We start from the raw sequence: 8595 nt of genomic DNA, 5'->3' as shown, positions 1-8595 counted from the left end.
AAAATTTTATGGTAGATACATACAATGAAATTCTAAACTGATTAAATATGATGACCTAGCTGACATGATACTTGTGTATTATGCAGTGTTGAGGAAGAAAAAATTAATTTGATATCTTTCATATAAAACTGTATATATAGTGTATGTGTACAGATTTGCAAACTGCTGTCTAGAAGCAAGTTCATCAAGATGTTAATGGCATTCTCTTGGATAATACAATTTAGGGTGATTTCCCTTTCTTCCTTACCCTTGTTGGTTGTGTTCTTTTTTTTTTTTTTTTTTTTTGCATTGAGAATATATGATTGTATGATTTTTTAAATAATAAAGGTAGGCCTTCCTAACTCTCTTCTCTTCTATGCTAAGCTTTCCCAGCTCTTTCAAAATTTCTTCCTATGAAATGAACTAAAATCCCTTGCCATCTTGGCTTCCATCTTCAGAAGTCCCTAACCAGAGGTGACCTAGATCCCCAGAAGGTCCAGGAGCCAGAAGGGAATACAGTGCTATGAATACAGTCTCTCCTGCCAGAGTAGAATCACACCCACCTCCAAATGCCATGCGGCAAACGTGAGATAAGCTTTGACTCTACCACACCTCACTGCCAACGTACAATTGATGTGCTAATAACAGCAAAAATATTTAACAACTGAAGTCCTATCTGGTCTCTTTCACACATTTTGCCAAGTCACTGAGTCCCCACTGCCTATTAATACTATTGCTTACTTGAGCCCAGATGAGGGGACTTGACAGGGCTTCCAACATGGCTCAGAGGTAAAGAATCCTCTTACCAATGCAGGAGACACAGGTTTAGTCCCTGGTTTGGGAAGATCCACTGGAGAAGGGCATGCAACCCACTCCAGTATTCTTGCCTGGAGAAGTCCATGAACAGAGGAGCCTGGTGGGCTACGGTCCATGGGATGCCAAAGAGTCAGACACAACTAAGGAAGTGAGCATGCACACACGTGGGACTTGAGATCTATCTCTATTGACATTTCATCAGTCTAGACTAAGCTCATTATTTTAGCCTGTAGAAAGCTTTATTGAGCCCAAGTCACCCAAAGGGCATCTTTGCTATCCCCCTGCACAACTAACAACTTTGTAAGACATGGTCATTTTATCCCAGTTCCTCCTTGTAGGACAAACGTAGGTAGATTCCTCTAGCTCCTTCCTCCATGCTCTGGGAAATGAAATGGTCTCCCTTGCAAGTGAAAAGTGTGTATTTTCTTTAGTCCATTGTTCTCAAGGATGCAAGTTGATTTAGAGTTTCTGGAAGGCAGCTGAAGGGTGTTTATGTAAAATTTAATGTGGATAAACTTTGACACCAAAATTACACTTCTATAAAAGTTTCTTTATATACTGCCTCAGGGATGACTTTCTAGAAGTGTGTTAAATATATGTGTATATGTGTGTGTATGTATATATATATATATATTCATCTTTAATCACAGCAGGATTTAAAATGCTGAAAAATTGGAGACAAATAAAGCAATGAGGAATCGGGTATCAATATGTGATGTGCTCAGTCATTTCAATCATGTCCAACTCTTTGCAACCCCATGGACTGTAGCCCACCAGGCTCCTCTGTCCATGGGATTTTCCAGGATACTGGAGTGCATTGCCAGCTCTCCTCCAGGGGATCTTCCTGACCCAAGGATTGAACCCAGGTCTCCTAAGTCTCCTGCACTGCAGGTTAATTCTCTATTGCTGAGCCACTGGGCAAGCCCATAAATATATGATAGACTATGCAACTGATTGCAGTGTAGACATTAACAAGAAAGATGTAGTGCCCTAAGTATTATCATATAATTACGATATTAACATATGTTATCAATATGCTGTACAATATAATATTAAAAACATGCATTAAGTGGGAAAGTATGATTAGTTCAATTTCTTTTTAAGAAATAAAAAATATATAGGAAGAGAGAAGTGTTTGGAAGGATGTGTTCTAAAGTTGCAAGAAGGTTATCTCTGAATAATAAATGTACATGTGACTTTCCATCTTTTCTATTGTGCCTTATTTTTTTTATAATGAGCATATGCTGTTTTTTAACAGCTTGAAAATCATTAACATTCATTTGAAAATTCTTAAAATATGTTCTTATCTGCTTCTATCTGAATAAAGTTTTATACTTGAAGTCCAATTTAATATTACATTCTATATTAAATTTTTCTATAAAGGGCCAGATAGCAAATATCTTAGGCTTTACTGGCCAGTCTCTGTTACAGCTACTTAACTCTGCTATTATAGAACAAAAGCAGCTATGGACATTATGTAAACAAATGAGTTTGACTGTGTTCTATTAAAACTTAATTTACAAAAACAGGTCGGGGGGCACTGAATCTCGTTCATGGGCAATAGCTTATTCTACACCAGCATCAAGAGTACATTTTTATCTTCCCACTTGGTGTTTGCAATCTGTTGCATACACCATGTATGAGTTAGTTTTTGCTGCATAACAAATCATTCCAAAACTTAGCAGCTTAAAACAGCAACCATCTATTTGCTTATGAATCTAAGGGTCAAAAGTTTGAGCTGAGACCAACTGGGACGACTCATCTCAGCTCCATCTGGGATCAGCTAGGCCCACTCATTTTTCTGAGGTCCACTAGCCATCAACAGCTTCACACATGTCTAGCTGGCTGTAGGTCAGGAGGGGTGGTGGAAGTAACTGGACCACGTGTCTCTCATCATCCAGCAGGTGGCCTAGGCTTATTCATATCATGGTAGTCACAGTGTAACAAAAAACAGTAAGAAAGGCTCTCCCCATCTGAAGAGTTTTTCCAGCCTCAGTCTGCATCACATTTGCTAGTATCTCACTGACCAAAGAAGCACATGGTCAAGTCCAGATTCCAGGGTCAGAGATCCCACCTCCTGATGAGAGAAATTGCAGCCACATGCAAAGGGATATGTATTTAGGGTGGGGCATAATTTGTGACCATTTTTCACCATCTGACAAACATCCGCAAAAATCTCACCTCCCATCCTATCTCCTTCCAGAAGCTCTTTCACTTCTCCTTGGGCAGAGCCATCACTGTATCTTTGAGCCAAGAAACACCATCTCAGTGCATCTTTTCCAGACACAGGACCATAATTCTTCTCACCTGTAGTCAATTGCTACTCATCCTGAAAAAGTGAGTTGAGCAGCTATTTATAATTTTGCTCAAAATATTTCTCCACACTCTATTTTCCCTCTTCCAAATTTGTGCTTGAATCATTAGCCTGTATCACTTCCCATTCACTGAATCTTCCCTGCTTTCCATGTGTTCATATGTTTAGGCCTTTGAAAAATGATTATAAAACTGGGACAGTTCCCATGGTGACACATTGGTCTCTTTGATCCTCTTTACTCTCACATGGTGAGTGAACCACCCAGACAGCTGAAGTTCATTATAATCCATTCTGTGAAGAAGGATCACGCCTTCTTCATTCACTCTCCTTCCCCCAAATGCATATACAACACTGCTGGCAGCCTTTAAAAGAAAAACCTTTTAAATCTTGCTCAACAACCATCATTGAGGGAGACTTTGAGTGACAGCTGAGATATAGAGGAAGGAGTACCAAATATGGAGTCAGAAGTCCAACTGGGTTCAAAGCCAGCCTCCACCACTGTTGGTGTGATCTGGGACAAGGAGTTTTCATTTTTCTCATGAAAGCGTCTAGCATAATACAGAGCTGCTAAGTCGCTTCAGTCATGTCCGACTTTGTACGACCCCAGAGACGGCAGCCCACTAGGCTCCCCCGTCCCTGGGATCCTCCAGGCAAGAACACGGGAGTGGGTTGCCATTTGAGTCCTCAATAAATGTTTGATCATTGTGTTTGCTCACTGTTGTGTGCAAAGCACTATGGGAAAGGGCCATGAAAGGGTCCAGAGGTCAGTAAGACCCAGCCTGCCAGCAGGGAGCTCACGATAAGGTGGTAAGTGATAGCTCGGGCAGCTCAAAGTTTCTATTTTTTTAATTCTCAATAAAAGGATGTTGAGGAAGAAAACACTTTTAAACTTTTGTCACCTTCTGAGCTTAACAAGGAGAAAATGCACAATAACGATAATGACCTTCAGACTTATTTCATCACCCTGGGCATCCCTTCTTCAGTCCCAAGTCCTGAACTGTTTCCTATGGAAGAACCCCCTCTGGTGTTAGCCCACCCCGGGTGCAGCTTCCAGCAGCCCATCCTTGAGAGATGAAATCTCAGAAACACCTTGGAAAGCTCAGCTCATCCAGGGCACCAGATAATGAAGTGATGGAGGCACGAATGACAACTGATTAGGCAGGAGCATCTCCAGACAGAGAAGAATAAGAGGGAAGACCAAAGGCAGCTACCTTTTTACAAGCAGTAAAGGCTATCTCATTTTGGTTTATATCACTGGGTTGTTTATTTTCACTCTTGAAAAAACGGCAAGAGAAAATCGAAAATAATGAGTCAGTTTAAATTAGAGCTATTTGCAAATCCAATCTGTTCTTTGGGTGACCGTGAGAAAAGTACTTTAAACTCTCTGAAACCTAGACTTTTCATCTATAAAATGAGGATAATCATCCTTATAATCTCGGATAACATATCCACATCGAATAGAGAGCACTTCGAAAATAAACAAGTGACAAATATATTCTACACTATTCGCTGGTACCCCCAAAAGTGGTCTTTAGGAGGGCAGGCAGGGAGAGGTGGGAGAGAGAGAGAGAAAAAAGAAAAAAAATTTGCACCTAAGATGTGCCAGGCACTTTCAGTCGACAGCTCTATCTATCTTTACTTTTACAGATCAGGAACCTGAGGCTCAGAGAAGTTAGGCAACTGAGCCAAGATCACAGAGCTATTAAGTGGCAGATGACGCTGACTCCAAAACTAATACTCCTCCTAAGCCAGTCCACATCATGCTAACCACAGCCACAAATTATGACAGAGTGCAGCCTTGATACCCCCCTCGAAATGTTTCTCCTGCAGTGACTTTTGGGTTAGCGCTTGGCAGGGGGTCCCCAGGGAAGGTGATCTGGCCTTGGCTGGTGGCAAATTCTGGCAGGCGCCCTGGGGAGCTGTGTTGGGGCTGGCCTCATGCACAGTCTGCCACAATGAGCAGGAAGAGGGTGTAGCTCTGGCTCTAATGAAGTTTGCAGATGCTGGAGACATGTTGTAAACACCAATGGGTGTGGGTGACTAGGAGGGTGGAGAAGCAGGCAGGGGCTGCTCCAGCAGCTCAGAGCGGGTAGAAATATGGGCGAGAGGTAATGAAGGAAACTCCGTCCACTGGGGCTTGTTTGTGAACAGAGAGAGGCCTGGGAACACTCCCTGAACAAGAGGCAAGGGGCTATGGAGGCAAGAGGGGTCCTAATGCCAGAGAGAGAAGTGCCAGGAAAAATGACACAGAAACCTAGGAAGTGCCGGCCTCGTCCCCTGGCAAGTGCTGACCGAGTGGCTCCTAGTACAAGCCTCCGTAGCGAGGGTGTGAGTCTAAGAGTTGGTCCCCAGTCACCAAATAATGGGGCTTCCCAGGTGGCTCAGTGGTAAAGAACCCGCCTGCCAATGCAGGAGATTCAGGTTCGATCCCTGGGTCAGGAAGATCTCCTGGAGGAGGAAATGGCAACCCACTCCAGTATTCTCGCCTGGAAAAATCCCATGGACAGAGGAGCCTGGTGGGCTAGAGCCCACAGGGTCGCAAAAGACTTAGACACGACTTAGCAACTAGATAATAACAACAGCAACAAATAATAGTGCAATTGACATTAACTAACTTGAAACTTGACTCATTAGAAAAGACTCTGATGCTGGAGGATTGGGGGCAGGAGGAGAAGGGGACGACAGAGGATGAGAGGGCTGGATGTCATCACCGACTCGATGGACGTGAGTCTGAGTGAACTCCGGGAGTTGGTGATGGACAGGGAGGCCTGGCGTGCTGCGATTCATGGGGTCGCAAAGAGTCGGACACGACTGAGTGACTGAACTGAACTGAACTGAACTTGAAACTTCACTCCCCCCGTCACTAGCTGGTGCCTTGGCAAATCACTAATTTTGAACTCTAGTTTTTCAATTGCAAAATGGGTAGAATAATTAGTACCTTCCACATAAAGTCATTTTGAGGATTAAATGATACAATGCATGTGAAAAAAAAAAAAAAGAAACACTTGGCATAGTGCTTAGCTCAAGTTAAGCCCATAATAAAGGGTGGCTGCTAATGGTACTATTAAGCGCCTCTTACGTGCCCGGGCACCAGGTTTGTCATTGTGCAGGAACTTGCAGGAAACAGATGACAGACTCACTTGGGACACTTAAAATACATTTTATCCAAGGGACTATTTGTTGACGTCTGGGTGAGAGTAAGGGGAAGAGTAATAGATCTTGAGACACCCAGGAACTAACAACATTCGCGACTTATCCTCTGTCCCTCAGCCTCAGCTGAAAGCCAGAGCTCAAGGACATCAGCCACCAACCCTGACAGCTGGAGTTAGAGTGTAAAGAGACGGATGCGGCCATTGGCCAAGAACCAAGCAAAAGCAGGGGGAGTGATTAGGAGGCCCTCTCTCTCCCCGAGTGCCCCTCAGTCTTCTGTCACTGCTTCCCCTTGGCTAAACTCCAAAGAGAAGGTGGAAAGCAAGGAATGCCATTCAGGTCCACCGCCCAGGCACCAGTGAAGCAGGGCAGAGGCTGGTGAAGCACAGATCCGAGCACAGGGAGCCAACAGAACCACAGCCCAGACTCCCAAACTCATTTATTCGTCTCATTAAACCCTAAGAACATCGGGGTCATTATCTTTCTTTTTCAGATGAGAGAACTTGACTCAGGGAGGTGCAGCAACTCATTCAGAAACCCAGCTTGAAAACTGGTGGAGCCCCCACTGGAATCCGAATTCATCTCTTCGGTGTGGCCTCCATGGATTCCGTCATGCCAATCACTAAGAGAACAGATTTGAAAGCCCCTCCTTATCCAGAAGGATTGAGTGGGAGGGTATTCCCACATGAAACCAAAAGGATGCATAGAATTTTAAATGAGTGTGGGTTAAGGAATGGTTTATACAAACAAGCAGAATAAGAAAAAAGTGGATGCTCTGTGCCCATGTGGGCTAGGAGTTCATCGTCCTTCAAGAGACATGTCCTTGAGTGCCATCAGCACTTCCTGCGGGACCGGAAGTGACATGCCAGCTGGTAGACACAGCCTTTAAGTACACGGCATTTCCAAGGGCCACAGCTCTTCCAAGTACATTCTGTGCATTTACACATTTTAATAGTAGATTTAATTCACTTAGCCATCATTGTCTCATGTAATCAGACATGAGTACAGCTCTTGAAACACTGACAGGGTCTCATGTAGGTGAATTCTGCTTCACAATGATAGAAAGAGCCGACACTGAAAGATCAAAAAGTGACTTCGCTAAGAATGCTTGGCCACCACAAGCCAGTTATCCCTGTGGTAACTTTTCTGACACCTCCTGCTTAAAACCCCAAAGGTCAGAAGGATCAGGAGGCCCCGCTTTCATGGTCTGTATTCATACTGAAAATCAAGATCAAGCACGCTTTTGCCCTTCTGCTCCACGGGAAGTTTCTGTCCTCCCTGAGCTCATCTTAGGACACCTGCATTACTGCTTGACAGGTGTACCTGTACCTCGTGTAGGAGTCTTATATACAAATGATTTCAACGATGTGACCAGGGACACGGCTGCTAAGTCAGAAGAGCAAGCAGATGTTTAAGAGCAGACCGAAAAGTTAGGGACCCAGGAGTGGGCTGGAGGCGGCTCTTAAGGGCGCTTTAACCAAAAATTCAGTGACCACACTGCTAACTTGAAAATGGCCATGGTGGGAGTGAGTGGTCGTCACTATAAAGGAAGGTTGGATTTGCTTTTGTTTGTTTGAAGGATTGTTGTTAAATGTTTACCAGCACACCGCTGCCTGGAGGGCTTCCCCGAGGAGGAATATTTAATACAGATAATGTATAAGGAGATGGAAAGGTGCCCCAATTCCTCCTTCCTCCTTCCTTTCCACACCCTTTCCTCCAGCTTCATTGAACCAAATCAGGCCCCACCCTCCCTCTGTACACTTCTCTGCCCTCTGCCCTCTGCCAGAAAGGTCCCTTTCCTCTTATCTCCCAGAGACGCTTTCACTCTTGGTGAATCTCTTTACAGACTGTGAATGCAAACACCTGCCTGGGACCCAATGCCAGCTGGACAAACTTGGGCACCCTTGTCAATCCACAGCCTTGTTTTCTAGGCTGTAAAGTGGAGCTGCCCTGTCTGCTCCACAGAGTCTTGGGAGTGGAATAAGATGATCGAAGGGCCACCAAGGAGAGGTGAGAGCCAACAAAGGCATGCAATGAAATGCTGGCCAGCAGAGCTGGGAGCTGGGTCAGAAACCATCAAAACCAATCATCTCAACTTACAGATGGGAAAACCAAAGTGCCGTGGGCTAGCGTGTTCCTTGGCTAGATTGTTGAGGGCAGTGGGAGAACATGATCTCGTGGGTGTCCCAGATTTCTCCTTGTGCCCACCATGGATGTGTGGGTGCTCCCAGACCAGACCTCCCAAGACTGAGATTCTGGAATCAGTACAGAAGCAACAGCTGCCCCCAACTTCCCAGGCAGGAGGCCAAGGAGAGGAGGGCTGCCTCTCGAGGGAA

This window comes from Budorcas taxicolor, chromosome 8 (genome assembly GCF_023091745.1).
Source record: "Budorcas taxicolor isolate Tak-1 chromosome 8, Takin1.1, whole genome shotgun sequence".
Taxonomy (NCBI): domain Eukaryota; kingdom Metazoa; phylum Chordata; class Mammalia; order Artiodactyla; family Bovidae; genus Budorcas; species Budorcas taxicolor.
This window is presented reverse-complemented; position numbering follows the sequence as displayed.